This window comes from Chlorocebus sabaeus, chromosome 20 (assembly GCF_047675955.1).
Source record: "Chlorocebus sabaeus isolate Y175 chromosome 20, mChlSab1.0.hap1, whole genome shotgun sequence".
Classification (NCBI taxonomy): domain Eukaryota; kingdom Metazoa; phylum Chordata; class Mammalia; order Primates; family Cercopithecidae; genus Chlorocebus; species Chlorocebus sabaeus.
Window position 1 is genome coordinate 61,762,527 of NC_132923.1, and position 27,999 is coordinate 61,790,525.

The 27,999-nt window shown below is 36.8% G+C and overlaps 1 long non-coding RNA gene across 1 annotated transcript in view; it reads left to right on the forward strand.

The window, feature by feature from the left end:
* The window catches only part of LOC140709368 (uncharacterized), a 74,318-nt gene that overhangs the window by 34,064 nt on the left and 12,255 nt on the right, over positions 1-27,999 (forward strand). Inside the window, exons 2-3 of the long non-coding RNA XR_012089878.1 lie at positions 24,690-24,791; positions 26,479-26,557. This is a non-coding gene — a long non-coding RNA (uncharacterized lncRNA). The remainder of the gene's footprint in view (positions 1-24,689; positions 24,792-26,478; positions 26,558-27,999) is intronic.

The following is a 27,999-nucleotide window of genomic DNA, read 5'->3' on the forward strand; positions in this document are numbered from 1 at the left end:
CCGACACATGCACTCTAATTACTCCACACATGTACTGTAATTACCCTACACATGCACTGGGGGTCTTGGAACCTATCTCCCTATGATAAGGGGAACTACTGTAATATATATTTAGATTTATCAACATCTAGGAGAAAATAGGAGACAATAAAAATCAACACAAAGTTAAAAGGATTGAGAATCACAAATGATTTTTTCTCTATAGTCTCTTCTCACTTTGATGGTAAATGGAAGCCCTGTTGGAGTTTGGCTTCATTTTTAATTTTTTTTTCTATGTGTGCAGTTTACTTAGACTCCTTTCTCCTTCAGATACATATATTTTTCCTTGCCTGTCGGCCTGCAGAGGCAATCAAGGCTGAACAATAGGTGCCTTCTTATTTCAAGTGGGTAATTTGCATTTCTGAGGATCTCCTGACTGGATTAAACACATTTTACCAAGGCTTCTGCAACTCACAGGAATGTTTCTTCTAGAAATTTCTCATCTTTAGCACCTTTCCTCTCTTTCACACTCCTAAGGAACAGAAGATACCTAAATTTGCACAAACTGATTGTTTTTGTTTCCTCTATGATTCAGTTACTTGTAAATTCAAAACTGCTGAGTTAAAGTTCTTTCCTGATTTTGATGGTTTGTGTGAATCTTTTAAAATGGAGCAGGCAAGCTATGAAATATGAGGAAATTGGAATTTCAAAATCTTGCCCTTTTGTATGCTCTGTGGTTTTGGGTCAATCACCTTGCCATGCTGAGCCTCAGCTTCTTTTTGTAACATGAGGGATTACTAACCTTTAGGGCTCTAAGACCTGAGCATTTCATGCAAAGGGTACCATTGACTAACCCTCCTTTCCTTTCTGCATTAAGGAAAGATAGTGTATTTACCAAGCATCAGCACATGACTGTAGATACAGTGATACTGGATGATACGTGGCCTTTGCCTTTGAAGAGCTCACCATTTACAGGAAGAGGCTGACATGCACATAAGTGCAATACGGTGGGATAATTGTAAATGAGGTACTTCAGGAGCAAGCTTTACTTAGCCGTGGTATTTTGGTTGGATCTTGAAGAATGGAAAGGAATTCACTACTGAGTAGCATGTATAAAGAGGGGGATATTAGCATCTACAGTTTTCGTAGAGGAAGCAGAGCTCTCAATGAAGACTCAGGGATGCTAGAGAGGTAAGAGGAAATGCAAGAGAGACTATGTCCTGGAAGCCAAGGAAGAAGGCATCGAAGAAGTGCTTATCAGTAACGTCAGATATCACTAAAGGTCCACTTAAGACCCAGACCCAGGTCCACTTAAGACCAACAGAGTTAATTGGAGTCTTTGCTGAGGTTGCTTTCTCATGGAGTCAGATGGAGCAATGGGACAGAAAGCATATTACAGTAGGCTTAGTGATAAATATGAAGTAGAGACTGAAATTAGATGATTATTTTCAGGAGCTTGTCTTGGGAGAGAAGGAAAGATACGATCAGTGAGATTTTAGGATCAAAGGAAAATTTTTGTCTTAAAGGAGAGACGACAATGTGTTTATACACTGAAGGAAAAGGGATAGAGAAGGTATACTCAATGCAGGGTGAGAAAGAGATACAAACCACTGACCTGTTGAAAATTTTACACTCTGTTTGGCTTGACACAGTTTTTTGAGGTCCAGCTGTTCTCCACTTCTCTAACTTTATCTCTAATTACCCCACACATGCACTTAAATTAAGCAGCACAACTGAACTAGGGATATTTCCTTGAATGCTGTTGTATATGCTGCCCAGAATGCCTTTTATTTATTTATTTATTTATTTTTCGGTCTGGATAATTTCTACTATACTTAAAGCCTTGTTCAGAACATCTCTTTCTCTGGGAAACCTTTCCTGGCATTCCTTACTCTTATCACCACCAGGGTTAGTCACTTCACTTTGAATTCCTTTAACATTATTTGTAGGTTTTAATGTTATTAATCACATAACATTAAGATTTGATATTTATTTGTATGCCTCCTAATAGGTGGTCAATACATGTTTATTAAGCAGCTTAAGGTAGTAGGAGGCCAAAACCTGGGTATAGTGCCTAAATGAACTTCCACTGTGATTCAGAGATCCTGGTTTGCTTGGGTGTCTCTTTGTTCTCCAGTTTTCCTCTAAAATAACTGCAGCCTTCTGAGTCATTAGCAAGAACTACTGGGATGCAGGCAGTTGGTACTTATGTTTTTACTTCTTCCAAGGCCAGGGCAGACACCACCAATCAATTGTTGTACTTTCTCACAGAACCTGGAAGCTGTCTCTTTACATAGTAGCTATTATTAATGGATCAGGGTTGATGCTTGAGAAAAAAACATTTGCTGTTCTTAAGTATCTTGTATCTTGCTTTTCTTAAAACTTTCCTACAAATATAATAAGAAAGTTCGCTTCTGCTCTGAAACTGTATTTCCTTGGCTTTCCAGGAATGTACCTGGTCTCTTTCTTGTATGTATGATTCTCAAGCAACAAAACATGGATGGACTTTAATTTTTTTGGTAATTTATGATAGAATTATATGTAAACAAATAATACTAAGCCCATGATTCAGATGAGGGGTTTGAGAATCATTAGCTTTTTAAAAAGAATTGCAGCAGTGAGGAATTAGCGGGGAGAAAGATTAAGGGAGAGAAAAATTACCCTGTATGTACACAGAAAGATTGCATTATATAAACACAGAAAAAGATAAGGAGAATTAAGGAATTCAACTTGATCATTACTTTTTTTCATAAGCACTTGTTCTCTCTTCTTCACTCTGTATTATATAATTCAGTTTAATAAAAATTTATTGAGTAGTTGCATGTGCTAAGTACTGTACTGGGAACAGGAGATACAAAAAATGCATGACAGCCTTCAGGAAGTTTACAATCTTATTAGGGAAGGTGAGTGGTTAATAAAGAATGTGAATAGGTATTAAGAACTAAGGCAGAGGGATACATAACATGGTAGTGGAAAACCTACTAATATAACTTGATCTGAATTGTACAGCCGATTTAGCTGTGTTGATAGAATGTATGAAATTACTGCATTTTTTATTATTAATATTGAATCACGTTTGTATATAGGATGATTCCCTGGCACCTTGGGAATCATATGTGGCTAAGAGCTTATAGTCTTTGAATATACTCTTATGGATAAAAACATTTAAACGTATTGCAACATTATAAACAGGATGCATACTTATTTTCTGAGTGAGAAAGACAGAAGTTAGAGTTCAGTAAGATGTAGGGATTAATTGATTTAGAAAATATTACTAATTTTTTACCAATTACAAAGCCTGTATTTCTATAGACTTTGTTGAGTCTGTAGAATTGGTTTGTTATAAAAGGCAAAAGACAAACTTTATTTAGAAAATTAAACAAAAATGACCTCTCTCTACCCTGTTTACTCTTGACTCAAAATCACAGCACAAGCATTAAAGAAAGCCTTGCTAAACTCAGTGTATTCTCCAGTGAACATTAAAATTAACACCAATGTGACTTTTGTAAAAATAGGGAATAGAATGTTCACAATAAACCTAAGGAAGATTCTGATACAGATAAGCCAAATGTTTCAATTTTGTTTTCAAATATAATGCTGCTACAACTTACTTGCAACATTATTCCTTGCATGGCAGGGCCCCCTAATTATTTCATCATGCAGCAGGAAATCCTGGTAGGTCATATATAAACAGCCTGAGGCAGGAACCTCTTCATCTGATAGAGCATGACATCTGACATCTGTGCAGCCTGCTGCTAGTCGGCCACAATTAACCAGGAAGTGCAGACATTAACTAATGCAAAGGCAACTGGGAGCTTGGGATAATGTGGAGTAGCAAAGGTCTTTCCTAATCCAATAAATTCCTATGAAGATGACAAAGTGACAGCAAATGGGTGACAGTTTTCTCGGGAATTGAACCTTTGTGGTCTTTTTCCTGACTTTTTCATGAAATAGCAAGGCATCTTTCTTATTTCTCCTCCCCTTCTACTTCTTGTATATACATAATTTCCCTTAACTTTGAGTGGGACTTAAGTGCACTTAGAGGTTGCTGGATTTAGCACTTTCAATGTCATTAATGCTTACTGCTAGGGTGGGGTGGGGGTGCCCTTTCTGGGCTTCACAAACTAAATGAAACCTAGGATGTAACCTCTATATAGAACATGTTGAGGGAGTGAGCCAGCATCTACTTTATAGGCTGTTTCTATCAATAATTGTTTTTATTCTGTTTGGAGGCAAATACTAAGGACAGTGGTATGATGTGCATTGCTAGGGATTTCATTGTATTGCCTGCTAAGAAAATGTACTTTTCACATTTTATTTTAGTGTTTTAAAGCTGTAGCAATTCATACCTTTATTAAGCAAATATTTACTGACTACCTGCTATGCTTGACCTGAGGCTGAAGGAGATGTCTGCCCATGAATTTGGTCGACTGAAGGAGACTGGTTAGTGACTTACACATTAACTAAGAAGTGATAAGGAGGAATTAGCTCATCTAATAAGAGGAGAGTCAGGAAAGTTAGCATGGAGGGGATGATATTTGATCTGTGTCCTGAGTGATGAGAAAGTTTTTTTTTGCTTGTTCTACAAAGTGAGGATGAGTGTTATAGAGTAAGTAACAAAAACAAAGGCACTGCAGTATAGAAGAATCAGGGATGTTCCAGGGAACTCATGGAGGATGTTTGAGAGAATGTAGGGAGGATTAATATGTGGGCACTTAGAATGTGTGGAGGTGAGTGGAAGGAGATCGGGCAAGAAAGTCCAACACAGCTGAATTGCAAGGGACCCTAGGATCCATGCCAAAGAGTGATTGTACAGGCAGTGGTTAGTTTGATTTTTTTTTTAATTAAAGAAAAATTGTTGCTGGAACTATACTTATAGATTGTCCTGGCAGAAGTGAGTAAAATAGATTGGAGAAGGAAGAAGATTTGTGAGGAAGTCAGTTAGAAAGCTGTTTCAATAAGGACTCTCCACATTTGTTGATTCCTTCAACAAATAAATACCTTAGAAGGATGAAAAAAATGATGGCTTTGAATTTTGATGTCTTGGTATTTTAAATGATACTGGTTTGGCTTCATGCTTGATTTTGCTATCCCTTCTTTATTCTTACTCCCCTACCCATTCCCCATTTTTTGTTCTCCATTTCAGAGCCATCTGAAACCAGAAATCACCGAAATCACACCCCTTTGAGGTTAAAGCTCTTGGCCAGCATTCCAATCATTTCAACACTATCCAAGTTGAGCTCTTTGAAGTCCATGCCTTGCTAATAATGATGTAGCAGATATTTGTCCAAAATAATCACTAGTGGGTTTGTGGAGAAACATGCCTAACAGGCGAAGATTGGGAAATACATATGGTCAATTATAAATTAACTTAAAAAAAAAAAAAGTGCACTGCGGGAACCCAATGAGAAGAAGTCTGTGACATTCAGAACAAACATACTGTATTAATTATTATTATTCATTCTGTATTGCCACAAGTGTACACAATACTACAAAAATGGTTGACAGAGCTGAAGAAAGAATAATATCCTAGCCCTGGAATGCTTATAATTTATGTAAACACATCCTTTTATTTGGTTTTTGCAAGCCATATCTCTCTGAATTGTGATTCTGCTTGTTTTGCTCATATTCATATTTCATCTCTGGTTCTCATATAAACTAAAAAATGAGTTGTCTTAGAAGGCATACATGTTTTTCCAAAATGATGATTCTCTTGCATAGGACTTGAACTGTCTCATTGGGAATTCTGAATACAGAGCCCACTCCTTGGTTGGGGTCCCCCTGGATATCTGAAATGAGAAAAGGGGAGTATATTTAAGGCCCTTTGGAGATGAATGGTGCTAGAAGAGTAAAATATTATTAGGAACTTTTCTTGGTAGACTATCAAAAGTCTTTGTGTTTATAAGTGTTCTTTCTACTATGAAAATACAGAGGAAGCAAAGTTGAAGAGATTAGCACCAACATTTATTATTACCCGAACTGCTTGCTAGTTCTGCCTCCTGATCACATTGTTAATTCATCAGGCTCATTAGTTTCCGACAGTATACGTTCATCTATATTGTTGCTTTATTTTAACTTGCCCATGAAAAATCTTTAAACTGGCCTAATTTAGAAGCAGATTGAGTGATTTATATAGTCTCTCAAGTTTTCGTTAAATAGCAATAAGCATTCCACAGAGAGGCAAATTCAGTATTAATATGAATGTGACACTGGAGAAATTTCTGTTTTTATTGTAACTACAAATATTGCTTGTTTTACTATCTTTTATTTTACCATTTGAAAACATTTGAAAAACACAATTTAAACCTTGATACAACCTGTATTAGTCTTTGAAAAATTTCTCCTTAAAATAAATTTGTGACTAAATTTGGAAATTCTAATTTGAAATCCTGTATAATATGATTGACATTCATATATATTTTCTGATATGAAATACCAACATTTATAAAAATAAAGGGGAGGCCAGGAAGATGAATTTGTTTTAATTTCCCAATATTAATAAGGGCCCCTCTCTGTGTGAGACATTATACTAGGCACTATTGATACCAGGGTGAATAAAACAGACATATTCCCTGAATCTGTGGGTGTGAATAATGTAAACTGACAATCACAATACTTTGTGGAAGTGTTTTAATAAGACAAATACAGAATAGACTGTGAGATCCTTTTTTAGGACTCTGAACTCATACTTAATTATCAGGAACGACTTCCTAGAGAAAATGAGGTCTACGTAGTGATTTGAAAAATTAGAGTTAGGTGAAAGTCAGGGGTAGGAGTTAAAAGCAGATTCTGGGTAGGGGAATAGAAAAGTCTAGAGGCAAGTGAATTTCTAGTAAGAGTCTAGAATTGAAAATAATCCAGTATGGCTTGAGCTTAGATTGCAGAGATGGAGCAGGAGTAGTAAAAAGAACTAAACAGAAGTTAAATTATTCAGCATCATGTAAGTCAAGATAATGTACTTGGACCATATACTACAACTAAAACAGAGGTTCCTAATTTGTGTTCCATGGCTTTGTAGGGAGTCATGAATGAGATTCAGGGAATTGCTTGTGAAAATTTTTTGCATGAATAAATTCTGAAGAGGTCCTGACAAGCCACTCTCCTTGTTAAGAACAAAAATCCCCTCCTTGATGTCTGTCCCCAACCAACACACATAACTATCTGTGCAATGCTGTCAGTTGGACTTTGACAACCTTATTTATCCACACATTCATATGTTCAACACAGTTATGGAATTTTTCATAAACAAGAGAAACAATGGTGAGAGAAAACAGACTCCTAGAAGAGGATGACAAAAAATAAATAACAAATAAATGAGTAAATTTCATAGCAGTAAGCATTATAAAAAAACTAAAATAAAAGACTCTGATAGAGAGGAAAGCTTCCCTGAAGAGGTGACGTTTGAGCTAAAACTTGAATTGGCAAGAAATTGAAATAGCAAGTGCAAAGGCCATGACACTGAATTGGTTTGATGTGTTTTCTGAATAGAAAGAAGGCCAGTGTTGCTGCAGTATAGTTAGTTGTGGGGAGAGTAGTACACAGTAGGACGACTCTGGAGAAATAGGCCAAGAATCAGGTCATGTAGGTCATTATCAGGAATATGAGTTTCATTTTCAGTGCCATAGGAAATCATTGAAATAATTTAGCAGTAGCATTACATGATCTGATTTATGTTAAGGAAAGAAGAAAGAAGTAGGAAAGTTAAGAGTAGAAACAGGGAGACTAGTTAGCAATCTTTTACAGTAGTTTAGATGAGAGATGATGTCTTAAGGGTGACAGTAATGGAAATGAAGATTAGTATATAAACTTGAGATTAATTTTGGCATTGTACACAGCTGTCTGCATATTTGGAGTGATGCCAAATTATAGTGGATGAGATTATTTAAATATAAATGTCTTTAAAAGGAAAATATCAGAGATGCTTCAGCAAAATTACTTTTAAGGTTCTCTGTCTGACAAAATGAAGTTAGGATATATGAGTTCAAATCTTAACCCCATCATTTACGACCTTGGGCCAACCAGTCATTTTGCTCTTTTTGGGTTGATTTTATCATCTGAAAAATGAAGCTAATAAAATGTGAAATCACCTGCTACCAAGTAAATTTTGTTTAGTTTTTTAAAAGAACAGTCAACATTTTCAGCAACTACCGAATCATCATTGACAATGGGTAGCAGAAAAAGGAGATAAGAAGAAGATCTAGAGGACAAAAAAGTCATTTTTTCCAGAAGTGAAATTGCTACCTTTTATAAATCATGTCTGATCCTTTTTGAAAATGTGTTTTCAGGACCCCATTAAGCATGGTTTTAACCATTCCTTTTGTTTCTGTATTCAGGACTGCATACACACAAGCTAGGCAGTGAGATTTTCAATTCCATGTAAACAATGAAGCCTGGCTTCTGAAAATTAATTCTGCATATATTACATGCATTGATATTCAAATATTCACATGAACTTCACAGCAAGCTACAGTGATTATGACCTCCACAATCACCTTAATTGGCCCAACCCTTCTCCAAGACTATGCCCGGGAGTAACTGAGGATGAGCTCTGTCCTTTGTGTATTTACAAATCATTTCCTCTTTTTTCTATTTTCTGTGAAAACTGCAGTTAAAAGTAACTCTAGGAAGCAGGTTTGGGGTCAGGGAGTAGAATAGTCTTGAAAAGCTTTAATTAGATACCTACTTTGTGAAAACAAGGAACTCACATCGTTTGTGGTTTTAATTTAAAAACTGAGCTATCTTTTGCTCTCTTACCTTAAGCAGCTGGGTCAGTGTTAAGTAAAACTGTGGCTTAGTTACTGTTGTTTATAGAAACTGGAGTTCTTTGTCATACTGCCATACTGGTATAAAACCAAACAAAACCATGCTTTTGTTATTCTCTTGGTATCGTAGCAAGGCTCTTGAATTGGATGTGGGGTGACTTGAGCTGGGAGCTGGGGGTGGGGTGCAACATTTGAGGGCATACATAAACTTTCCCAGTTGGAAAGTCCTGTGTTCTCAGTCTGCCTCCAGAATCCTGTGAATGAATTTAACAAAGCTGCATGGTGAAAACTGAGCTGGAAGGAACCTACTAGAAATAAGCCAACTTTTCAGAAATCTTAAAAGAATACAAATTTTTTCAGGGAAATTACTTTTAGGTTGTGTCTGTGAATATTATATGACTAGTATTTGGATAACTTGGGCCAGTGACCCTGTAGAAAAGAGCAAAGTAAAATAAAGATTTTGAGTATCATTTTGATTATTCTCCACATGGCTGCTCAGATGTTGATGTATTTTAAGAAGAAAAACCCTGAATCTGTTCACCTGAGCTTTCTGCACTGCTAGAATATTCCTTTGATACTAGGGCAGGAAATCTTTCTGTAAAGTAAATACTTTCTGTAGTATTTTTACTACAGTAAGCAAAGTGTGCCCTAAAGGAGATACCGCTCCTACTTTTTTGATGTGTCTCCTTTTGTTGTCTTACCCTACAACATTCTAAATTTTTTTAAAAGTAAAATGACCCTCATATAAATATAAAAATGAACACACATTAAAGATTTTATTTAACTCATTCAATGAGGGACCAGACAGATGTCATAACTGGCCAAATGAGAATCTGTAAGACAGGCAGATTTATAGATCAGGAATATTGAAATAAACAAGCAAGTGAGGGTGAAATAGTTTTTTTCCATAGGATGGGAAAGGAAGTCTATTGAATCTGTACCCAAAAGGACATAATTTATATCTTTATCAATTACCTGCATTTTAAAGTTGTCAAATGGCTCAAAGACAATGAAAGATTAAAATCGGACAACCCGGAATAGTGTCTTCCAGACAATGCATAGTTTTCCATTGAAGATCAAAATTTCTTCTGCATTTTTTCTTTCTTTTTTTTCCTTTATGCTGTTTATTCATGGCATAGAGCAAGTATACTTCCTATATATACTTATGAAGTAAGCAGGACAAGTAAGCATTATCTAGAGTGCTATCTTTGATCAATTGACAAATGCTGCCCGGAGCCTTTGGTTTGGCAAGAAAAAGTGCCACATATATTTTCAATATCTGTCATGGGCAATAGAGTAGTGAGTAGTGGCGTTTGTAGCAAGTATTTGCCACTCTGTTATTATAGAGGAATGTTATCTGTAAACTAACTGACCCTAAGATATCTTTGTGTTACTGCTTCTAGGACCATTTACATTGAAAAAGGAGACAGACAATTGGAGGAAAATGTTTGATTTCCTTTTAAAAATTTACATACATGATATTGCATACTCTGGAAAGGTTTAAATGACAAAAAACTTTAAGTATTACAAAATGGTACATAGTGAAAACTGAAGTCTCCCACTGCTGCTTACTTATTCCTGTTTCTTCTAATAATGTAACTACTGGTTAGGTTCCTTTGTTTCTCTTAATAATTATGACTACTGGTTATCAATTTCTTATGTATCCTTGAAGAGATATTACATCCAAAGATTGGACACAAAGTCCATTGCATGTTACTAGAAATTATTTGTTTGGTCCTATCCAGTCTTTGTATAGATTTAAACCCATTTACATGGTCTGCTTGATCACGTTTTCTGTGGATTTAATTGTAAGTAATTCAAGTGATCTATCTCAGTTATTTTTAGGTCTTCAACTGTTAAATGGAGTCCCTACATGTGAGGCTGTGAAATAAATTTCTCATGTGTGCCTTTAATATTTTTCTTAAAGTGTTTTGTCTTACATTATGAAATATTATAAGTATATAGAATTCAGAAAATAACAAAACAGACATCCAGGTAGCCATCACAGATTATAGATTTTAAATTTTAGCAGATCCCTCTTATAAATGAATGAATGAATGAATGAATGAATGAATGAATGAATGTTATGGAGGTAGCTAGAGTTCCACTCTTCTGGCACTTCCTTTTCTGTCTCGCATCATGAGAAACTACAGTAGTATTTTGAGTTTGGGGCATTTTTTTTTTTTTTTGAGACAGAGGCTCGCTCTGTCACCCAGGCTGGAGTGCAGTGGCCGCATCTCAGCTCACTGCAAGCTCCGCCTCCCGGGTTTACGCCATTCTCCTGCCTCAGCCTCCCGAGTAGCTGGGACTACAGCGCCCGCCACCTCGCCCGGCTAGGTTTTTGTATTTTTTTTTTTAGTAGAGGCGGGGTTTCACTGTGTTAGCCAGGATGGTCTCGATCTCCTGACCTCGTGATCTGCCCGTCTCGGCCTCCCAAAGTGCTGGGATTACAGGCTTGAGCCACCGCGCCCAGCCCGAGTTTGGGGCATTTTTCTATACAAATAGTTTTTACAACATATGTATAGGTCCAGAATATATATGCATTTATACACACACACACACACACACACACACACGTTATTGATATGTGCTCAGACTTTTACGTTATCCTACTCTATGTATCATTTTGAAACTTTGTTAACATTTTTTTAAATTTATTAACATTTTTTTGAAATTTATCCATGCTGATACATTAAAAGCAGTTAATTTATTTTGATTGCTATATATTTCAGTGTGTAAATAAACACAGTTTTTTTCCCAAGTGAAGGAATGTTATAATATTAACATTTATCTACCTTTTCTTCTATGGTCTGTGACCTTTCTTGGGGAGGGTATTAAAACGTGTTTTACTAATTGTGGTAGCTTTATAGTATGTCAGTTTGGTTAGGCTAAACTAAATTTCCCGGGATTTACTTTTGTGCATGTTTTCAGTTAGGGTAGGCCATAACAGAGATTCTTGTGTGAGATTTGGAGGGCTGAAGTGAAGCAACAGACATTTTGTAGCCCATATACTTTTATGCTATATTTGCTGGATCACCTCATTAGCATGAAGCAACAGTAAGGCTGTGACTGCTTTACTTTCCCCTGGATCCTCCTTTAGCTTCTCTAGTACCTGGGTGCAGTATGTGTGTTTTAGCTCCATGAAGAAGGGCCCCAGCTTCTATAGGATGCCTATACATCAAGATTTGAGGTAACAAGAACTGTCAGGAATATTAGTCTGTCCTCACTGGCTTCAGCTCATGCTTATGAGATCCAGGTTGTTTTTGCTGTTTCCCACTTCACATTCATCTTTCCTTCCCAACGTTCAGTCCTGAAGACTTGAAGATATCCATTACATGGAAAGACAGTGACACAGGGATAGTTATTTGTCCACCTTTTCCCCACTGATTTATAATGTCACTTTGATCTTTTATGAAATTAATATACACATGGATCTTTTAATTCATTCTATTTTAGTAGTATGCTTACCTGTAGGTCCTATATTGTCAGAATTATTGTCATCTTAGTAAGTTGTGAAACAAGGTCAATAAGTTTATGCCTTCTCTTTAAAACTATCTTTGGTTTTTTTGGTTGTTTTTGGCTTTCTACACTTCTATAGGAATTTTAGTGTAAACTTGTCAAGTTCCATGAAAAAAATTGAATTTTGATTTTAATGAATTTAATGTATAGATCTAAGGGAGGAGACCACCCTTCATATTGTCTTATGCCCAATTTCTGCCTCCAAAGAAAGAAAAAGTAAAAACTAAAAGGCAGAAATGAAATCCACAAGCAGACAGCCCGGCACCACACCTTGGGCCTGGTAGTTAAAGATCGACCATGACCTAATTGGTTGTGTTATCTATAGATTACAGACATTGTATAGAAAAGCACTGTGAAAATCCCTATCTTGTTTTGTTCCAATCTAATTACTGGTGCATGCAACCCCCAGTCATGTACCCGCTGCTTGCTCAATCAATCACAACCCTCTCACGCGCACCCCCACTTAGAGTTGTGAGCCCTTAAAAGGGACAGGAATTGCTCACTCAGGAAGCTTGGCTCTTGAGACAGGAGTCTTGCTGATGCCCCCAGTCAAATAAACCCCTTCCTTCTTTAACTTGGTGTCTGAGGAGTTTTGTCTGCGGCTAGTCCTGCTACAGACCAAATTAGGGAGAATTACTCTGTTTACTCTAAGACCTCCCATTGAAGGGCATGATATATTGCTCTCTTTCTAATCCCCTTTTAATGAATAGAATTTACTTTTTAGAGCAGTTTTAGGTTTATAGAAAAATTGAGCAGAAAGTACAAAGAGTTCCTACAAACTTCTCATACCACATGCCACCCTGCCCACCTCATTTCCCCTATTATTAACATCTTGCTTTATTGTGGTAAATTTGTATTTGTACTAATTTATTGATGTCTATCTGTCTACACAGATAGATGGACATATTATTTTTATCTAAAGGCCATAGTTTACATTAGGGCTTATGCTGCATTGTATATTCTATGGAGTTTCACAACTGTATAATGACATATATTCACCATTATGGTATCATACAAAATAGTTTCACTGCATTAAAGATCCCTTGTGCTATACCTAGTCATCCCTCACTCCCTTGTCCAGGAAGTCTTGCAACTAGTAATCCTTTTACTTTCTCCATAGCTTTGCCTTTTCTAAAACGTCATATATTTGAACTCATAAAATATGTAATCTTTTCATATTGACATCTTTCACTTAGCAATATACATTTCAGGTTCCTCCATGTCTTTTTATGACTTGATACCTTATTCATTTTTATGATTGAACAATATTCTGTTTCATGGATATACCACATTTCATCCATTCACTGTTGAAGAACATCTTGATTGCTTACAGTTTTTGGCAATTATGAATAAAGCTGCTGTAAACATTTGTGTACAGAGTTTTGAATTTTATTTTTAATTGATACATAATTATATATACAATATATTGTACATATTTATGGTGTAAAGCATGATGTTTTGATACATGTGTACATTCAAATCAGAGTAACTGGTATATGCATCACCTCAAACATTTATCCATTCTTTGTGGTGAGAACATCCAAATAATCTTTTCTAGCTATTTTGAAACCTATAATACATTATTGTTAACTACATTGCCCTACTGTGTAATAGCACAATCTGAGCTTTTTCCTTCTATGTAATTGTAAAATAGCACCTATTGACCAACTTCTCCCTATCCTTCCCTCTACTCACCTTACCCAGCCTCTGGTAATCTCTATTCTACTTTCTACTTCTATAAGATCAACTTTTATGGAGTCTACATATGAGTGAGATCATGCAGCATTTGTCCTTATGTGCCTAGCTTATTTCACTTAATATCATGTCCTGTAGGTTTATGCATGTTGTCTCGCATGTTAGGATTTAATTTTAAAAAATGACTGAATAGTATTCTGTTGTGTTTATATAATAAATTTGAAAAATCCATTTATCTTTTATAGTGGTATGTTGGTTTTAGTGTAGACATAAGTTTTCAACTCAATTGGGTAAATACTAAGGAGAACAATTGCTGGATTATATGATAAGAATGTGTTCAGTTTTGTAAGGAATTGGCAAACTGCCTTCCAAAGTGGCTGTACCATTGTGCATTCCTACAAGTAATGAATGAGAGTTCGTGTTGTTCCACAATTTTAGCACTTGGTGTTGTCAGTGTTTTGGACTTTATCCATTCCAATAGTTATGTATGTAATTAGCTGTATTTCTTTGGGTCTATTTCTGGACTCTGTAATTCTGTTTCATTGATCCAGTTTTCTGTTCTTTCACCAGTATCCTATTGTCTTAATTACTGTAACTTAACAGTAAGTCTTGAAGTTAGGTAGTATTAGCCCTCTGACCATGTTCTACCCCTTTTAATATAGTGTTACCTATTTCAGATCTTTTGTCTTTCCATATAAACTCTAGAATTCATTTGTTAATACTTATAAAATAACTTGCCAAGATTTTTACTGGGATTGTGTTGAATCTATAGATCAAGTTGAGAAGAACTGAAATCTTGACAGTATTGAGTCTTTCCATCCATGTACATGGAATGGCTCTCCATTTATTTAGATCTTTTGTTTTTTTCATCAGTAATTTGGAGTTTTCCTCCTATAGATCTTGTACATTTTTCTTAGATTTATACTTAAGTATTTAATTGTTTGATGTTAATATAAATAGTATTGTGTTTTTAATTTCAAATTTGTATTGTTCATTGCTGGTATTTAAGAAAGCGTTTGACTTTTCTTTGTTTTTATTCTTTGAAATTTTAGGGTTTTTTTCCAACATGCCTAACTAGACACATCAGTCACCAGTTCTCCTCAGAAGAACCATAACTTTGGAATACTGAGGGGAGATTTCTGGAGTCAATTGGAGAACCCATGGGTAAAAGCTGGGGCACATAAAAAGAAGGAAACAAGAGTTTGGGAGAGATTGACCCCTGAGGAACATGGAGTCCCATAGAAAGGGTAGCTGGGGGTATTTTTGCTCCCCTCAGCCATGCAGCAGACTGCTAGTTTCTGAACCGTTGGAGAGTCCTGCCCTTTACCCTTCTGAGTTCAAGCACTGGTGTGGGCAGCGATTTTGGAATTTTTTGAAAGCAGAGCAGGAGGCTTCCAGCTCGCACAGGGTCACTTGCCCTTCTCTAAGACCTGAGCTGGAGTAGCAGGTATTATACTGGGTGAGCACCCATTTTGGGATTCTATCCTGCCCATGTAGTCTCAGCACTTTTGTCTCTGCATCACTGGATCCCCTGCAAACCTTCCCCTCCACACACTTGGACTATGGCAACCACAGAGGGCCAGTGGGATTCAGGGGAATGCAGGATTCCCAAAGTTCTAACTCTCAGGGCAAACTGCTCCTAAGGAAAGGGAGAGTACAGTGTTCCAAAGGAGAATCCCTTGGGACAAAGGAAACCAGAGTGCACACACTCTTGTGCCTGAGAGTTTCCTGCTTGTGAACTGAAGGTTACTGTGCTCCTTCCAGCAGACATGTGGACACAGCAGTGAGGTCTGTAGGGGAAGAGTGTGATTCTGGCCCACTAATCAGGCAGCTATGGTGCTCAGGAAGAGACATGAAGATGGGACCTTCTCCTCCTCACCCCTGCCCACTGTGATGGATGCAGCTGTAGCTGCTCCTCCAGGAGGTACACTTGTGGATGGCATAGGTACACTTGTGGATGGCCTTTCCAGTGCTATTAGGGGCTGTTGCATCCCCACTAGTGGTGTGCCCACCAAGCCTGGGTTTTCATGAAGGGTGGCCCCCTCCCACTTTCTCCACTGAAGGGCAGTGTTCTTGCAGTAGACGTCAGGTCAGCTGCAAAGCTGTCTGTTTTGGCTTGAGGAAAAAGGTTCCACCCTGAGGCCATTCTAGCAGAGACCCATGGGACAGGTGTTTTTCATAGCCCTCAGTTACACTGTAGCATGGAAATAAATGACAGTGTCCGTCTGAACTGAAGGTCACAAGACTTGGGTCAGAGGGGTGATAGGGAGGCAGATCACATTCCTGCCTGTCCAGAATATGGAGCTGATGCAACCCTCTCCTCCCTTACCCACTGGATAACTTGGTGAATTTCAACATAAGCTCTCCTTGCCACCCCATCAGGGCTGGTACTGGTGTTCATCATTGGGGTATGTAAAGGAGAACTTGGCAGTCCATCTCTGCTCAGCTTTGTCCCCCAACCTCTGGGGATGAGCAGGGAACTCAGGACACCAGGCATTCCACAGACTAGCCCAACTTCTGAGACAGCAGAGAGACTCTCCAGTAAACAAACATAAAGCACATACCTATTGCTTCTGCCATAGCTGGTGCATACCTGTAAATGTCACATACCAGCCAAGGATAAAGAAAGGATTCAAAAAGCAGCAAGATAAAAGAAACAAATAACATACAATGGAGCTCCATCTAATACGTCTGGTAGCAGACTTTTCAGTGGAAACATTACAGGCCGGGTGAGAGTGCCATGGCATCTTTAAAGTGCTGAAGGAAAAAATCTTTTAACCCTGGAATGGTATATCCAGCAAAAATATCCTCCAAATGCAAAGGAGAAATAAAGACTTCCCAGACCAAAAAAAAAAAAAAAAAAAAAAAAAACCTGAGGGATATTATCAGCACCAGACCTGTCCTATAAGAAATACTAAATGGAATTCTTCAATCTGAAAGAAAAGGATGTTAAGGAATAAGAAATCATCTGAGGGTATACAACTCACTGGTGATAGTAAGTACATAGACCAACAGAATATTCTAACACTGTAATTGTGATATGTAAACTACTCAAATCTTGAGTAGAAAGACTAAATGATAAGCTGATCAAAAAATAAAAAATAAACAACTTCTCAAGACATAAACAGCATAATAAGATGTAAACAGAAACAACAAAATATTAAAAAGCTGGGGGGATGAAGTTAAAGTGTAGAGGTTTTATTTGTTTTCTCTCTGCTTGTTTGTTCATTTGTTTTTGTAATCAGTGTTAAATTGTCATCCATTTAAAATAACGAGTAATAAGATGTTATTTGCAAGCCTCATTGTAACCTCAAATTTAAAAACCTACAACAGATACACAAAAATAAAAATCAAGAAATTAAAACAGATCACTAGAGAAAATCACCTTTTCAAAATGGTAGATGGGAAGAAAGGAAGGATGGATGGAAGGAAGGAAAGAAGGAAGGAAGGAAGGAAGGACGAAAGGAAGGAAGGAAAGAAGGAAAGAAGACTACAAAAGAAGGAGAAAACCATAATAAAATGGCAGGAGTAAGTCCCTACTTATCAGTAATAGCATTGGCTGTAAATGGACTAAACTTTCCAATTGAAAGACATGAGGAAGCTAAATGGGTATTAAACAACAAAAACCAGAGACCCAGTGACCTGTTGCCTGCAAGAAATACACTTCATCAATGAAGAAACATATAAACTGAAAATCAAAGGATGGAAAAATACATTTCATGCAAATGGAAGCCAAAAAAAAAAAAAAAGCAGTAGTTATAGTTATATCAGACAAGATAAGAGTTTGAGACAAAAATGTAAAAAGAGACAAAGAGGGTCATTATATAATGATGAAGGGTCAATTCAGTGAGAAGAAGTAACAATTATAAGTATATATGCACCCAACATTGGATAATCCAGGTATATAAAGCAAATATTATCAGTTAAATATTATCAGTTAAAGACAGAGATTGACCCCAATACAATGCTAGCTGGAGACATTGTCACCCCACTTTCAGCATTGGACAGATCATCTAGACAGAAAATCAACAAAGAAACATCATAATTTATCTCCACTGTAGACAAAATGGACCTAATAGAGATTTACAAAACATTTCATCCAGTTGCTTCAGAATATGTATTCTTCTCAGCACATGGATTATTCTCAAGGATAGATCATATTTTAGGGCAAAAAAGAAGTCTTTTTTTTTGAGACAGTCTTGCTCTGTCACACAGGCAGGAGTGCAGTGGTATGATCTCAGCTCACTGCGGCCTCTGCCTTCCAGGTTCAAGCAATTATCATACCTTACCCTCCCAAATAGCTGAGATTACAGGAGTACACCACCATGCCCAGCTAATTTTTGTAGTTTTAGTAGAGACGAGGTTTTGGTATGTTGGCCAGGCTGGTCTCAGACTCCTGACCTCAGGCGATCTACACTTTTCAGCCTCCCAAAGTGCTGGGATAACAGGCGTGAACCACTGTGCCTGGCCCCACAAAACAAGTCTTAAAATTAAAAAAAAAGATTGAAGTCAAATACAGTATGTTCTCTGACACAAAAAAATAAAACTAGAAATCAGTAATAACTGGAAGATTGGAAACTGTACAAACACATGGCAATTGGCATGGCAAACAATATGCTCCTGAATGACGAGTTGGTCAATGATTAAATTAATAAAGAAATTAAAAAGCTTCTTGAAACAAATGAAAATAGAAACACATCACACAAAAACCTATTCAATACAGCAGAAGCAGTACGCAGAAGAAAGTCAATAGTAATAAGTACCTACATCAAAAAAGTAGAAAAACATCACATAAACAACCTAATGATGCATCTCAAATAATTAGAAAAGCAAAAGCAAACCAAACCCAAAATTAGTGGAAGAAAATAAATAATAGAGATGAGAGCAGAAATAAATGAAATTGAAACAAAAGGATACAAAAGATCAATGAAATGAAAGTGGATTTTTTTTTTTGAAAAACAGATAAACAAAATTGACAAACCTTTACTCAGAGTAGGAAAAAAGAAAGAAAGTCCAAATAAAATCAGAGATGGAAAGGGAGACATACAACTGATACCACAGAAATTCAAAGGATTGTTAAAGGCTACTATGAGCAACTATATGCCAATAAATTGAAAAATCTAAAGTAAACAGGTAAATTCCTAGACACATACAACCTACCAAGATTGAGCCATGAAGAAATCCAAAACCTGAATAGATCAATAGCAAGTAATGAGATTGAAGCCTAATAAAATGTCTCTCAGCAGCAAAAAGCCTGAAACGCAAAGGCTTCACTGCAGAAGTTTACCAAACAATTAAAAAACTAATACCAATTCTACTCAAATTGCTTTAAAAAATACAAGAGAAGTACAAACTTCCAAATTCATTCAAAAAGGCCAGTATCACCCTGTTATTAAAACCAGGAAAAGACACATCAAAGAAAGAATGCTACAGGCCAATATGCCTGATGAACATTGATGCAAAATTCCTCAACAAAATACTCACAGAATGAATTCAACAACACATTTAAAAGATTATTCATCATGACCAACTGGGATTTATTCCTGGGATACAAGGATGGTTCAACATACATAAATAAATCAATATGATAAATAATATTAACAGAATGAAGAACAAAAAACACAGGACCATTTCAATTGATGCTGAAAAAGTGTTTTATAAAACACAACATCCATTCATGATAAAAACCTTCAACAAATTTGGTATACAAGGAACCTATTTCAACACAATAAAAACTTTATATGACAGACCTACAGCTAGTATCATACTGAATAGGGGAAAACTGAAAACCTTTCTTCTAAGATCTGGAACAAGACAAGGATGCCCATTTTCAGTGCTATTATTCAACATAGTACTTGCAGTCCTAGCTAGAGTAGTCAGGCAAGAGAAAGAAATAAAAGACATCTAAGTTGGAAAGAAATAAGTCAAATTATCCTTGTTTGCAGATAATATGATCTTATATTTGAAAAAACCTAAAGACTCCACCAAAAGACAATTAGAACTGATAAATTCAGTAAAGTGGCAGGATACAAAATCAACATGCAAAAATCAGTAGTATTTCTATATGTCGACTGCAAACAATCTGAAAAAGAAATCAAGAATGTATTAGACAGCCAATAACAAATGATGGTGATGATGAGAAAAAAGGGAACCCTCATACACTGTTGGTGGGAATGTACATTAACATAACCACTATGAAGAACACGTTGGAGCTTCCTCAAAAACTAGAAATAGCACTATCATATGATCCAGCAATGCCACCACTGGGTATATACCCAAAATAAATAAAATCAGTATATAGAAGAGATATCTGCACTTCCATGTTTGTTGCTGCACTGTTCACAATAGCCAAGATTTGGAACACACCTAAGTATCCATCAATAGATGAATGGATAAAGAAAATGTTGTACATATACACAATGGAGTACTGTTCAGTCACTAAAAAAGAATGAGATTCTGTTATTTGCAACATGGATGGAACTAAAGATGATCATATTAATTGAAATAAGCCAGGCACAGAAAGACAAAGATCAAATGTTCTCACTTATTTGTGGGATCTAAAAATCAAAAAGATTCAATTCATGGGCATAGAGAGTAGAAGGATGTTTACCAGAGGCTGGGAAGCCTAGTAGGGGGCTGCAGTAGATGTAGGGATGGTTAATGGGTACAGAAAATAATAGTTAGAAAAAATGAATAAGACATACTGTTTGATAACACAACAGGGTGACTATAGTCAATAATAACCTAATTGTACATTTAAAAATAACTGTAAGAGTATAATTGGATTGTTTGTAACACAAAAGATAAATGCTTGAGGGGATGGATACCCCATTCTCCATGATGTGATTAGTTAATGTTGTATGCCTGTATCAAAACATCTGATGTACCCCACAAATATATATGCCTACTATGTACCCACAATAATTTAAAAAGTAAAGAAATAAAAAAGTAATCCCATTCATAATAGCTACAAATATAATAAAATACCTAGGAGCATACTTCAAGAGCATACCAAAGAAGTGAAAGATCTCTATAATAAGAATTATAAAACATTGATGTAAGAAATTGAAGAGGACACAATAAATGGAAAGATATTTCATGTTTATGGATTAGAATGATCAATATTGTTAAAAATGTCTATACTACACAAAGCAGTCTACAGATTCAATGTAATTCCTATCAAAATGCTAATAACATTCTTCACAGAAATAGAAAAAAGAAATAGAAAAAAGCAATCTTAAAGTTTGTATGGAAACACCAAAGACTCAGAATAGGCAAAGTCATTCTAAGCAAAATGAACAAAATTGGAGGAATCACAATGAAGAAAAGTGGAGAAATCGCATTACTTAACTTGAAATTATGCTGCAGAGCTATAGTAAATGAAACAGCATGGTACTGGCATAAAAGCAGACATGTAGATCACTGGAACAGAACAGACAACCCAGAAATAAAGCCAGACATCTAGAGTGAACTCATTTTTGAAAAGGTGCTGAGAACATACATTTGGCAAAGGACAGTCTCTTCAATAAATGGTTCTGGGTAAACTGGATATCCATATGTAGAAGAATGAAACAAGACCCCTATATTTCACCACAGACAAAAATAAAATCCAAATGGATTAAAGGGTTAAATTCAAAACCTCAAACTATGACACACCTATAAGAAAACATCAGGGAAACTATCTAGGACATTGGTTTATGGTAAGATTTCTTGAGTAATACACCACAAGCACAGGCAACCACAGTAAAAATGAACAAATGAGATCACGTCAAGTTAAAAAGCTTTTGCACACAGTAAAGGAAACAATAAACAAAGTGAAGAGACAAACCACAGAATGGGAGAATAAATATGCAAACTACACATCTGACAAAGAATTAATAACCAGAATTTATAAGAAGCTCAAATAACTCTATAGAAAATAATCTAGTAATCCAAATAAAAAAGGGCAAAAGATCTGAATAAACATTTCTTAAAAGAAGATGCAGAAATGGCAAACATGTATGTGAAAAGGTACTCAACATCATTGATCATCAGAGAAATGCAGATCAAAATTAAAATGAGTTATCATCTCACCTCAGATAAAATGACTTTTATCCAAAAGACAGACAATAGCAAATTGTGGCAAAGATATGGAGAAAAGCAAACCCTCATATGCTCTTGGTGGGAATATACATTAGTACAGACACTATGGAGAACAGTATGGATGTTCCTCAAAAACACTACATATAGACCTACCTTATGATCCAGCAATCTCACTGCCAGGTATATACTATAAAGAAAGGAAATCAACATATTAAAGATATATCTGCATGCCTCTGTTTATCATAGCACTATTAACAATAGCCAAGGCTGGATGTGGTGGCTCATACCTGTAATCCCAGCACTTTGGCAGGCCAAGGCAGGCGGATCACTTGAAGTCAGGAGTTCGAGACCAGCCTGGCCAATATACAAAACCCTGTCTCTACTAAAAATACAAAAATTAGCTGGGCGTTATGGCACCTGCCTGTAATCCCAGCTCCTTGGGAGGCTGAGGCAGGATAATTGCTTGAACTCAGGAGGTAAAGGTTGCAATGAGCTGAGATTGCACCACTGCACTCCAGCCAGGGTGACAGAGCGAGATTCCATCTCAAAAACCAAACAAACAAACAAACAAACAAACAACAAACCACAATAGCCAAGATTTGGAAGCAACCTAAGTGTCCATCAACAGTCAAATGGATAAAGAAAATATGTCACATATACACAATGGAGTATGGAGTACTATTCAGTCATAAAATAAAAAAATAAGATCCTGTCATCTGCAACAATATGGATGGAACTGGAGGAAATTATGTTAAAGTAAGCAAGGCACAGAAAGACAAACTTCGCATGTTGTCGCTGATTCCTGGGAGCTAAAAATTAAAGTAATTGAACTCATAGAGCTAGCAGAATGATAATTACTCGAGACTAGGAAGGGTGGTGTAAGGGTGGGAGGGAAGAGAGGATGCTTAATGGTTATAAAAATATAATTAGAATGAATAAGAGCTACTATTTGGTAGCACAACAGGGAGATTACAGTTAACAATAATCTATTGCACATTTTAAAATAACTAAAAGGGTATAATCAGAATGTTTGTAACACACACAAAAATGATAAATGCTTGAGATGATGGATACCTCGTTTACTCTTATGTGACTGTTACACTTGCGTGCCTATATCAAAATATCTCATGTGTCCCATCAATATATAGATCTACTGTGTACCCATAACAATTAAAAATTTAAAAAAATACATGAGATGTTTTGATACAGGCATACCATATGAAATAATGATATCATAGGGAATGGGGTATCCATCATCTAAAGCATTTACCATTTTTTGTGTTACAAACATTCCAGTTATACTTTTAGTTTTTAAAATGCACAATTAAGTTATTATTGTACAAATTGTTATTTTTATCAGTCTCTGGTAACCATCCTTCTACTCTCTATGTCCATGAGTTCAATTGTTTTGATTTTTAGATCTCACAAATAAGTGAGAACACGCAGTTTGTCTTTCTGTGCCTTTCATATTTCAGTTAACACAGTACTCTCCAGTTCCATTCAGGTTGTTACAAATGAAAGGATCTCATTCTTCTTTATGGCCGAATATTACTCCCTTGCTTATATGTGCTATATTTTCTTTATCAGTTTGTCTGTTGATGGACACTTAGGTGGCTTCCAAATCCTTGCTATTGTGAGCAGTGCTGCAACAAACATAGGAGTGCAGATATCTCTTCTATTCACTGATTTTCTTTCTTTTGGGTATATAACCAGTAGTGGCATTGCTAGATCATATAGTAGCTCTAGTGTTCTCCATAGTGATTGTACTAATTTACATTCCCACCAACAGTTTATGAGTGTTCCCTTTTCTCCACATCCTCACCACCATTTGTTATTGTCTGACTTTTGGATATAAGCCATTTTAACTGAGGTCAGATGATATCTCATTGTGGTTTTGATTTGCATTTCTCTGATGATCAGTGATGTTGAGTATCTTTTTATATACATGTTTACATGGTGTCTTCTTTTGAGAGATGTCTGCTTCAACCTTTTGCTCATTTTTAAATCAGATTATTATTATTTTTGCTATAGAGTTTGAGCTCCTTATATAGTCTATTAATTCCTTCTCAGATGGGTAGTTCACAACTATTTTCTCCGATTCTGTGGGTTGTCTATTCACTTTGTTGATTGTTTCCTTTGGTGTCCAGAACTTTAACTTGATGTAATCCCATTTGCCCATTTTTTTTGTGGTTGCCTATGCTTTTGGGATATTACACAATAAATTTTTGCCCAGACCAATATCCTGGAGAGTTTCCCCAATGTTTTCTTGTAGTAGTTTCATGGTTTGAGGTCTTCAATTTAAGTCTTTAATCCATTTTGATTTGATTTTTGTATATGGCTAGAGATAGGGGGCTTGTTTTATTCTTCTGCATATGGATATCCAGTTGTCCCAGGACCATTTATTGAAGAGACTGTCTTTTCCCCAGTGTATGTTTTTGACACCTTTGTCAAAAATGAGTTTAGAGTTGGTGTGTGGATTTTTTTTTTGAGCCAGGATCTCACTCACCCAGGCTGGAATACAGAGATATGATCACGGCATACTGAAACTTTGCTCTCCCAGACTCAAGAGATCCTCCTACCTCAGCCTCCCAAATAGCTGGGACTACAGCTGTGCACAACCTTGCCAGGCTAATTTTTGTGTTTTTTTTGTAGATATGGGGTTTCACCATGTTACCCAGGCTCACCTCAAACTCCTGGGCTGAAGTGATTTGCTCACCTTGGCCTCTCAAAGTGCTGGGATTGCACCGGGCTGAGGTATGTGAATTAATTTCTCAGTTCCCTATTCTGTTCCATTGGTCTATGTGTCTGTTTTTATGGCAGTAGCATGCTGTTTTGTTTACTATAGATCTGGGAGCTCTAAAAATCTTAAAGATCCTCTCCCACAGCATCCTGATGCTTAGCCTATATTGGAGAGGGACTGTCTTAATGATTCTTGGGGCATGCTTTTTGTCAAATAGTATGGATTTATAATTTGATACACAGGAAACCCACAAATTTTTTTTTAAAAGAAATGACATTAACTTGCACTAAAAAGACAGAGACAATCAAAATGAAAACAAGTCTCTTGGCCCTCAACTTCCTGTGAGCAGAAAGCAGGCTTAGATGGCTGCTGACCCATAAAACAGGACATGAATCAGGGATGCAACCAGGAGGCCAGATCCCAGAGTGACAGACTTTAGGAGAACAATTTCCAAGGATTAGATCTGGGTCCTTATCAGTGAACATTCTCTGCCTGTGGAGCTGGGAGAGTTGACAACATGTTTCTGACTTGATTTCTCAGTTGCTGTGGACCAGTGATTGCCTTGTACCTCTCATTTTTGTCTCCCTTTTTGGCTAGCACTATCTATTGTTGTTACCTTATCTCTCCCTCTCCATTGTATGTGGATGTGTGGGGCAAGATAACTTGTCTCTTTAATTCTTCTGTTTTCAGATAGAAAGAATTGTATAGAAGATCCTTATCCACACCTGGACCTGATTTAGGTGATTAGATCCTAGACTTCAAACCAAAGCCTAATTCTAAAATGAGATGAGATTTTGGAGGTATTAGGAGTGAATGAGAATATTTTACTTGTAGGAGGAACATGACTAATTAGGGGACTTAAGGTGAATTAGTAGTCTGCTGTATTGTTGATCCCTAATGGATCATGCCATCTGGTATTTACACTCTTGTGTAGTTCTTTCCCTTGACTATTAACTAGCTGTGTGACTGCTTTGACTACTAGAACATGGGCTCAAGTTTTAGGGCGTTTGACTTCAAGCAATACGAAAGTTTGGGGGTCTTCATTTTTGTGCTTTTGAAGCAATGAGCTGCTACATAAGAACTACAGTTGCCCTGTTGGAGAGGTCACACGAAGAGAAAGAGGCCTTGATACTATATGGAGGAAAATTAAGGAATATAGATTATTTTAAGAACAGGCCGGGCGCGGTGGCTCAAGCCTGTAATCCCAGCACTTTGGGAGGCCGAGGCGGGTGGATCACGAGGTCAGGAGATCGAGACCATCCTGGCTAACATGGTGAAACCCCGTCTCTACTAAAAAATACAAAAAACTAGCCGGGTGAGGTGGCGGGCGCCTGTAGTCCCAGCTACTTGGAGGCTGAGGCCGGAGAATGGCGTAAACCTGGGAGGCGGAGCTTGCAGTGAGCTGAGATCTGGCCACTGCACTCCAGCCTGGGTGACACAGCGAGACTCCGTCTCAAAAAAAAAAAAAAAAAAAAGAACAAAGATGCCAGGCATATGATCCCACTTGGATCATTCTACTGTAACTGTTTGGACCATTTCAGCTGAGACAACAGATACATGAGTGAAAAAGACATCTTGGACATTCTAGCTCCAGCAGACATAAAGTAGAGCAGAAATGAGCCATTCCAGTTGTACCCTATCTGGATTCTTCACTCAGAATCATGAGGAATAATAAAGTATATGTATACCTGTCTTCCACAGATACATCAAATACCATGGATCTGGTGAATCATAAATTTCACATGACCAGGAAGCATGTACTGAGCATGGATCTGTAAAGGTAACTTTTCCACCCTAGGATCCACACAAAATTTGCAACCTTATGGGTTACCTGGAAAGTAGGTTAGAAAATCACAACGAAGTGTGATACATATTACCTCCAAATCCAAGAACATGCCCAAGAGTTTCAGTGTGAAAGCGTTAAGTTCAGAAACTTGTCTTACACATTAGAAAGAATATTCCTAGATGCTACAGAAACTTCACTAATGTGGCATGTCTCTGCATTTTCATAGGGTTTATTTTACACGGTCTGACATTCATGTATCTTTTTAAGGTGTCTGTAGTACTTTCTATTTCTTGCTGACTGGGTCCAAATGACATAATGTCTTAAATGTAATGGACCACTAGCATGGTCTATAGATAGGTGATTTAGTTCTCTTTTGACTATATTATAGTAGGTAAGCAGGTGAGTTGACATCCCTTAAGTGTACAGTTAAGGGGCACTGTTATGACCACCAATTGAAGGTAAACTGATTCCAATTATTTTTAGCAATTGGAATTGAGAAAATAGCATTTGTGAGATCGGTAGCTGCACAGTAAGGGTGGAGGGCTATACCTAGTAAATGTAATACTATTGGAATAGCAATTACAATGGGTTTCACCACCTATTTAAGTTTTCAGTAATTCACTGGCACCAGGCAAAGGGTGAGTCAAATGGACACATAATAAAAACATCACTTCTGCATCTTTCAAAACTTCACTGGTGGCATTAATCCCTGCAAATCATCTCCATGGGGATACAATGTTGCTTTCAATTTGCTATTTTGGGAAGTGGGATAGGAACAGTTCCAGGGGCTTCCAATAGGCTTGCCCTATCACATTAATACTTCATCCAGGGTCAGGGATCTAAAATAGGGATTCTTTGAGTTACTTGGTATATCTATTATAATTATAAGTTTGTGAACCAAGGAAACAGTCACAAGACATATCTGTGGGCCCACTGAATTCACTGCAGGACATACTTGGGGCAAGACTGTATTTACCATCTAAGTCCCTGCTCTGACAGTTGACCACCGTGACATTGAGTCTTCAGAGGTTATCAATTTAGAGCAACTATAAAACCCTCATAAAACCAGAATAATTCTTTTTACCTAATGCATAATCATTTCAGTATATGGTCACAGATCTCTCTGGGGAAGTTTCATAAGAAGATTTATAGTAAACACCTATGGCCATGTTGCAGGATTCTTTCTCAATGTCCTACCCCATAAAATAGGGATTCCAGGTCTGTGAACTGGTTAATGTCTTGGAATTGGGTAAATGGCCACAAATATTTATGGCATAGACTTGATTTGGATTTTTTATTTTTATTTTTTGAGACGGAGTCTTGCCAACACAGTATTTTCTACATATCATACAGAACCTTAAAAAGGTTTCACTTGTCAGTTGAATATGCTTATTCTTACTATGATTATTGATACATTTCATTTAATTTCTGCCATC